Here is an 8403-nt window from a genome sequence, read left to right as displayed (position 1 = left end):
AAGAGCAGTTAGGGCATGTGTTGACGGAAGCCCAGGAACTCTAGTCAGAAAGAAGAAGAAAGTTCAGAGGAGGTGGATTACCAGGAAAAAAGTTGCAGCAAAAGACTATTACTGAATACTTTTCTTACCCGGAGGGTGCGTGAATCGCGCAGTGGCTGCAAGGACTTTCCAAGCTGAGGCAGCTGGCTCTTCCCCGCCCCCCACCCGTGGGCAGGACGCCACTTCCAGAGCCCAAATCCAAACCTGACCCGGAGGCACAGTCTCCCAGGCTCTTGCTCCCTGTGCCCAGTGACAGTTTGAGTCAGGAACACTCCCTGGACTCTCTCTGGGGCTGCCCAGGAGCTGCAGGCCCCAGTCCCTGAAGTTTGATCATTTCCAAGGCCAGTAACTACAATGGTTCTCCCACACCTGGAAGCTAATGAGTAAGGAGCTCTATTAAGGCCTATTTCAAATGTAAAAAACCTTGAGATAATGTTCTAAATTGTTCAGAAGGTTGTTTTCTTAGTGAAATACTACAGGATTTTCTTTAGCATCCTTGCTGGAGTTCCTGCCTTCATCCCAGTGCTGGTGAGGACGAGGGTGGAAGAATTTCCAGTGTTGCTGAGAACCGGAAGAGACTTCGGATCAAGCTAGCTGCCTGCAGAACTTACCTGGACTGTGATTTAAGCTAGCTGCCTGCTGAACTTACCTGGACTGTGATTTACCTGGACTGTGAGTTAATCTATTGAGACACTGCTTTACCTGGACTGAGACTGCAAACTGTAATCTACAACAAATTGTAACTCGGTATCTTTGCTAATGGTGTCATTGCTGGTATAATTTTTCCAAGGGCTTCTTGCATGGAGCCATCAATTGGCTTGGTATTGTGGCATTTTGTATCCTCCTCTTCTGCTTGTAGCAGATTGTTTATAGTGTTTGTGTAAAAACCACTATGGTCATTATTTAAATTAAACAAAAGGGGAAATGTTAGAGTCTGTAAACAAGTCAAGATGGCACCTGGCATTTTGCCAGAGAGAGTGGTTTGTGAAGTAGCCAGCGAGCCATTAAGTGTGGAGATTCCTTATTGGTTGACTGCTATATCTAGTTTATGTTAATTAAGATAAGCTGTGTGGAATGTATATATACCCCTCCTGTCCTACAATAAACGGCTCCCACTCCTGCTGTATCAATGTACACAAGTTGCTCATCACCCCCCGGTTAGTTTGCTGCAGCCGGGCTGTGGCACCTAGTGGCAGGGCACCAACTAAGGTAAATTGCCAAGAGCACCAAAGCTGGTTTCAATGTTTCCTCCATCTTAACCTTTGAAGAAAGTTGCTAACAAGAGACAGCACTCAATGTATTTGTTACACATCTGCCTGCTTCCCAGACCTATGTTTTTATGGAAATGTTAATGAGCAGAGAAATGATCAAAAGGTGGCAATCATAAGCATAGAGAAAGAGACAGACGGGTGTCTTGGGATCTGAAACACTCTTCTTTCAGGTGGACTGTCATGGCTCATGCAATGTGATCTTTCCCCTCTGCCTGGAGTGTTTAAAACTTAAGTGTAGAAATTTCTCCTTGATGATTGGAAGCCCCATAAACTCTGACTAAAATTCTTTGTTATATAATTAATTCTGTTTTTGTTTTTGTTTTTTTCTTGCAGAAAAATAGGAAAGCCAGAGCCCTTATTCCTACCAAAATCTCTAATGGTATAATGGTATCAGAAGAAAAAATCAGACTGCAACAAAAAGGAAAAAAATAAATAAACTAAGAAAGTCTGCAAACACAACATCTTAGAACAGGAAGACACTTAAAAGATCAAGGCTCTGCCGTGCTTTATGCAATTTTTTATGCATTAAAAGCATATATTTTTTTTTCTTTTTTGAAGTAAAAAATTGCCACTCAGTGAGCAGACATTGGTGAAACTTCTCTGTTTGAAGCAGCACTCATGTCCTCCTCTGGGTTCCTTCTTCAGTAATGACCTCTAATGCTCCTCTATGGGACACTGACTTACCACAGAATGAAGTTTAATGATCAGGATGCTTATTTGGTGTAGATGGAGAAGCCAAAGCAGAGAGAAATTAAATAATTCACCCAAGCTGCAGGATGTAGACATACGGTCCATCCAGACCTGAAGTCTGGGGTGAGCAGCCATGGTTACTCGTCCACAAGGTCCCTTGGAAGGACATGCCTGGTTCGAGCTGCTTCTTTCCATGGATGATCTCGCCTTTATTCCCCCACCCTATCTGTAGTCCATCATTGTGTAATTGATGACTTATTCACTTTTCCTTATCTCTTTTTCAAAAGGTCTGTGAGGAGGAGGATTCTGGCTTTCTCATCATTATATCCTGCCCGTGGACACAGCTGCTCTCCCCATGTGCTCCATCACGTAAGTGGTCCTCCCCCCATCTGCCCTGCTGTGACCTATGTGCAAGATAATGCACATAGATCAAACTTTGTAACATTTGACTTCAGACCTTTTTTACTGGAGAAGAGTTCTTGAAACATTCTAAACTAGATATAAATTTTGTGCTATGAACTTAAGGCCATTGTAATTTTCTCACAGCCTATTATAATTTCCTTTTGAGCCAAAGATTAAAAATAGCTTGGATTTGAAGTTATTTCATGTTTTAAACAAAATTTAATTATATTGCATCGTAGATTTGTGGGAAAGAAAGAAAAATATTAAAAATAGGACTTGATAGTCCAAAAATCTCTGTTAATAATAAAGTTCCTTTCTGGTCCTACAAAAATAAAATTCCCCCAATATCACATACAAAAGAGTCTTTAGTTTTTACCAAATAAATCACATGTTAACTGGCATTATTATGTTGAGGGTTGTCCTAGGATCCCAACAGAAACTGCTCAATTGCAGATTTTGTCAGCCCTTGGCTAAAAATACAATACCTCTGCATGGATTCTCACCTTGGCAATGTGTCCTAGATACTCTTACATGATTTGAAGCCAGGCTACCTCTCTATCCCTGTCTTCTACCCGTGACCTGATTCTACACTGGGATCAGACCGCACTTAATTTAGGTTCTGTATCACGCTGTCTTCTCCTGCTCCTGTTAGAGCTTCCACCCCCCTGACTACACCTATTCATTTCCCACTTTTCCTTTTATTCCCCTAGAGATGTCTCATCCTCTCCTTGCTCCAAGAGTCTACTTTCATGACTGATCTGAGTAAGCCCATTATTCCACCTGTTCCCACCTTTTAGTGATACTCACATTGCTTACAACTTGAATATTTGGCTACTTGACCGCTAACCACCATAGGTTACTGTGGCTGGTGTTTTATTTTAACAGTGTCAGCTTTTTTTTTTCTTGGCTTGGTTGTTTGTTTGTTTGTTTTTAACTGAATTATCACAAGCTTGGTTACCTAAGAGAGATAAATGTGTTCTTTGACAGTGACGCAGGCCAGGCGTCTGACAGGGATCTCTCAGGCTGAAGTCAATGTGTCTACAAGTGCAGTGCTATCCTTCCTAGAGGTGGTGGCTGGATCCTGTCCTTTCTCAGGACCTGGGACAACCACACCCTTAGCACAGGTCCTTTTCACCAATACTCAAAGTCATCGATGCTGAGGGACAGTCCTTCTGTTGCCACACCTCTCCCTAATCTCCCTAATCTTGGCCCACTTAAATAATCCAGAAAAATGTTCCCATCCCAAGGACTACACTTTTCTTCACATCGAAAAAGTTCTATCAACCCCATGTGGTATAAGACTTGTGGTTCCTAGGAGTCAGGGTGGGGTCATTATAGTTCTGCCTACAGCATGAGTGTTAAGGAGCTTTGCAAATGTCTGAGTTTTCTCCTTCATACAAATTTAATGAAAAATGTTAATAAATTAATATTTGACAGTATACCACACAAATATTATGCCAATACTTAGATTTGTTTTTAATATTTTGGTCCAAGCAAGACAATGTACAAAGTTTTCTCCATAATTCACACAAAAAGAAGAATTAAGCCATGACCCAACTCACAATAGAATGTTATTACTACAAGTATTGTGAAGGAGTTGATGGAGTTCAGAGATCCTCAATGTACTCATTCATGCCAGATTGTTAGCAATATGCAAAATGTACAGTAAATAATCTTTATTTATGATTTCAAGGATGGCCTATCAAAATAATAATGTTAAAAGTCAAGCTACATTTTTTTTTCTTTTTTTATATGTACCAGGGTTTAAACTCAGGGGCACTCAAACAATGAGCCACATCCCCAGCCCTATTTTATTTAGACCCAGGGTCTCACTGAATTGCTTAGCGCCTGGCAAAACTACAATGATAATTCTCCAAGTGACGACTAAAATCATGGCTTATCATGCTTGATTCCAAAAGAATTAAATAGATATAAAAAACAAAGTGTCATATCTTATTGCTCTTACAATCAATATCACAACTTTATTTTATAAAATATCATTATATATCAATAATATTAATAGACTCAGAATTTTATTGGTTATCCTTTCATATTAATTTGTGAATGGATTTAGTCTTTATGTAGTCATATTCTAACAATAAGTTTATTATTGGTTTTGGTTTTAAAGATGTTTATACAACATCGAATTTTTGTCTTTAAAATTTCTGAAGAATAAAAAGTATTCTTTGACATTTTTTTGAATCTTTCATTTGGATATACTCTTATGCATTTATTTTACCTACATGTTTAAGTCTGAAGTATTGCCTTTAAAATGCTAAATACTTCTTGGCCTTGGGAAGGATAATTTGGAAGGATACCACAAAGTCCACCCCGCCCTGGGTCCTGAGAGTAGACTGAGGGTGGATTTCAGTGGGCCATCTGGCTGTGCTGGATGCTCTTGGGGACAGGCTGTGGGCCTAGCCAGGGCTCCAGCAGGATGACAGCTTGCCATAACTCCAGGCATCAGGGTTGCAGGATGTGGATGGTGTTGTTCCCGAGAACTCCATGAGCCTCACACCAGCACCTGAGCATGTGTGTGAGCCAGGTTTCGGGCCTGGTCCAGGGATGTAGGGTGAGGCATGGAAATGCCATCTGTATGACTAGAAGTGGAGGGAGAGGCTGAAGCAGATGCCAGGGAAGTTGGAGGTAAGGAGAGTGGAGACTGTGGGATGGGTGTGAAGGGCTGGGGGGAACCTTCACTTTAAAACGACCCTTCAGCAGGGACAGGATAATTTCCCCCCATCCTGTGCCATCTATAGAGCACAGATAGCAAGAGCAGGGTAAGGAGGGGAGCAACAGGGCCAGGTGGAAGGTACAGTGCAGGAAGGGAGCCTCTGGGTGGAAGTTCAGATCACTGTCCTGCAGAAAAACTGGTGGCCATTGTCAAAGGAGAAGGATATGTAGCCCTTGGGGCTCTCCAGCAGGATGTTCCAAACCGCCTGAAGGACAGTACAGATGCCCAGGTTGGGGAGAGCAGCACAGAAGCCAAAAGAGAAGGAATAGTAACCAAGGGTTGAAGAGTAGAGTGCTCCTTTTCACGAGAAATGTCAGGCCAAAAGCATAGCAGGCAGCGCCTGTGTTGGGGGCAATGAAGAAGGTGATAATGAGCAGGGTGTTTCCATGGCCACCGGGTCATTTAAAAGACATAGCATGAAGATAGAGTGGACATGGTAACAGGTGCACCAAATGAAGAGAAAGACAAAGGGAGGTGCTTTGCAGGTCTGGTGATAGATAGGAAGCAAGTAGCAAGGCGGCCAGCTAAGACACAGCAAGGATTTCTGCACCATGAGGATGTCAAGGCCTTGGCCAGTGGCCCAGTATATCCCCATAAGATATTCATGAAGCCAGCTTTGTAGACATCAGGTCCCTTGTCACGCTGCAGTTGTGTGTAGCCATATCATTGATGACATCTCCACTTGGGCCTCATGGACCTTCCAGTCAAGCTCTGTATGCAGCCCTGCCAGTCACCCAGAAGGTGATACCCATCTCTGCCAGGCAGGGGCAGGAGGCCACCAGCAGCACATGCTATTGACTCTAGCAGCAAGAGATGCTGCTCTTGCCAAGCACGCTGTGGCATCTGCCCATAGACTCCTTGCTGCTGGGAAGCAAGATGGCACCCCAGCAGTCACCTTGATGGAGATAAAAGCTATTTTTGCATGTATTATGCATGAAAAAATTTCATTCATTTTGTTTTAATTTCAGGATTATTCCACCTGTGTATACTCCTTTATCTAAATGAAACTTATTATAGTTACCTCCCCCTGAAAAAATATTATACTATTATAATGCACAGTGCCTAATATCATGGAAATTATATTTATCTCTTCTAAAAACAGATGAATGAAAATTTCAGTTGAATGTATTTTCTAGGCAAAAATTCTCTGCTTTATATATTTATCTTAAAAGAAAATTCAAACTAATAATTTTAGGGAAATCTTTACTATCTCCACACTTATTTCAATCCTGCAAAGAGTATCTATTTATGGAATCATATCATAAACTAACATGAAAATAATCCTTTTACAAACATATTAATCAGCAGGACATCTCTTGGTGCTGTGGATTCCAGTGTATGTTTAAAAGTGCAGACACCTGTAATCCCAGCATCTAGGGAGGCTGAGACAAGAGGATCATGAGTTCAAAGCCAGCCAGGAACACTGAGGCATTAGGCAACTCAGTGAGACCCTGTCTCTAAATAAAATACAGAATAGGTCTGGGAATGTGGCTCAATGGCTAAGTGCCCCTGGGTTCAATCCCTGGTTTAAAAAAAAAAATGCTAACAGCAGGGTCATAGTTGCTCCTTTTTTAGGTTAGTATCTACAGCCTAACTGGGTTTTCAGCATGTGCCATTCTACTGTTGGTTTAGGATCTCTTCAAAATGCTGAGTGACATATTTCTTGGCTTCTAAAAGTCTACATTTTCCCTGATGTTCAATACACAAGCAAATTCAGTGCTTATCTTGTGATTAGCATAAAAGCTATCAGAGACAATTTCAAGCCTTAGATTTTGCACTGTTATTAAACTGTCCAGCCCTCTTTTTGCTCTCGGTAACATAAACCTAAACATTTGTGCATTTGTACCCTACCTTTCTCATGCAGCAGAGATATCAAATGTTCCAGTTGCTGGGCTTTTGCCAACAGAAAGAACCTCTTTTCCAAAATAATTTTTTAAAATTAGATCAAGTCTCTGTAGAGTACCTTCCTGAATGTTGAGTTTCTTACATTTCATGCCAGCGATCCATCATGAAACATTCTTATTGCCTTGCAAAATTTTCTCTTCAAATCTCATTTGCTATTTCCTATCAGTTCTTGGAGCACTTTGAAAGAAACTTACCACCCAGGCATGTTTCCCAGAACCTGGTCTGAAGCTGAGTTTATCAGTTTGAAGTTGTAACCTACCTTTTAAATGCAGAATATTGCCATCTGTTGCATTAGTTTCCTCAGTGATTTGGGTTATTAACCTGATTGACATTAATATCTTTTGGAGTCCTTATAGATTTCACTTTCTTGTGGTCCTTCAGTTGCTGCATATTGAAACCAAGAGGGAAAAATATTTGGATTATAAACATTTTTAATATTCTCGTCTTTCAGATTCATGTCTATACAACCAAGGGGTTGAGAACTGTAATAGCTAAAGCTCCCTCCATTTATAACATTCAAAATTTCCATAATTCACCAGATCTCAATATTGTTATCTCTACCAAATCTATAGACATGCAATATGTTTTTTCAATTACTAATGCAGCAAGTTAGTGTTTTTTTTTTTCTTAATGGGTCATTTATCTAGTGGATATTGAATTCATTAGAATGTTTTACTTTCCATCTTTGTAGATGGAAACAATTGTCACAACATCTGATACAGACATTTCATCAATGAATTCATGTAGAAATTTACTGCTTATGTCCTCAAGGTTGGCAAAGAAAAGGCAAATCCTGTCTAGTGTTACTGAGGAACAGGAAGATGGATGCTTCAAGCTGACTTGGGGATAGAATAAGGGGCAAACTTTGAACTTACTGCCTCCTCACTGGTGAAAAGCCATCAAACATAAACTTACAGTTCCACAGGATGAGTGGTATCTCTACCTGTCCTGTTTTCCACCTGTACACAAGGATTAAATGACCCTCTTCCCACTCACCTTACTCTGCAAGCCTGCTTTGTCTGCTTCTCGCGGATGACTTTCATGGGAAACCTTTCTCAGTTTTGCATCTGACATCTATATGTTTGATCCTCAATTGTTATTTCCCTACTAATAAAAAATATTTAAATGTTTCCAATTAACAAAATAAAAGCCAAATAAAACAAACTGAAATTAATGAAAACTCTACATCTTTGGTAAACAGCCCACTGACTGCCATTCTTTTTATGCCCATTGTTATTTACACTAATTCCCCCACTTTCTAAGCCAACCTCCAATATGTCCCTATTCCTGTCAGGATGTATTCAAACTTAGGAATATGTTTTTAAACCAACCTATTATCCACCCTGCACAAGTACTGGGTGA

At 40.6% G+C, this 8403-nt stretch overlaps 1 pseudogene; it reads right to left on the bottom strand.

Moving 5' to 3' along the window:
- Positions 1-4769: 4769 nt before the first annotated feature.
- LOC113195829 (dol-P-Man:Man(5)GlcNAc(2)-PP-Dol alpha-1,3-mannosyltransferase pseudogene) lies at positions 4770-8115 on the bottom strand (annotated as a pseudogene).
- Between the last annotated feature and the right edge of the window lie 288 nt (positions 8116-8403).

Source organism: Urocitellus parryii, chromosome 13, assembly GCF_045843805.1.
Source record: "Urocitellus parryii isolate mUroPar1 chromosome 13, mUroPar1.hap1, whole genome shotgun sequence".
Classification (NCBI taxonomy): domain Eukaryota; kingdom Metazoa; phylum Chordata; class Mammalia; order Rodentia; family Sciuridae; genus Urocitellus; species Urocitellus parryii.
The sequence above is the reverse complement of the archived record's forward strand: the minus strand, read 5'-3'. Positions and strand labels throughout refer to the sequence as shown.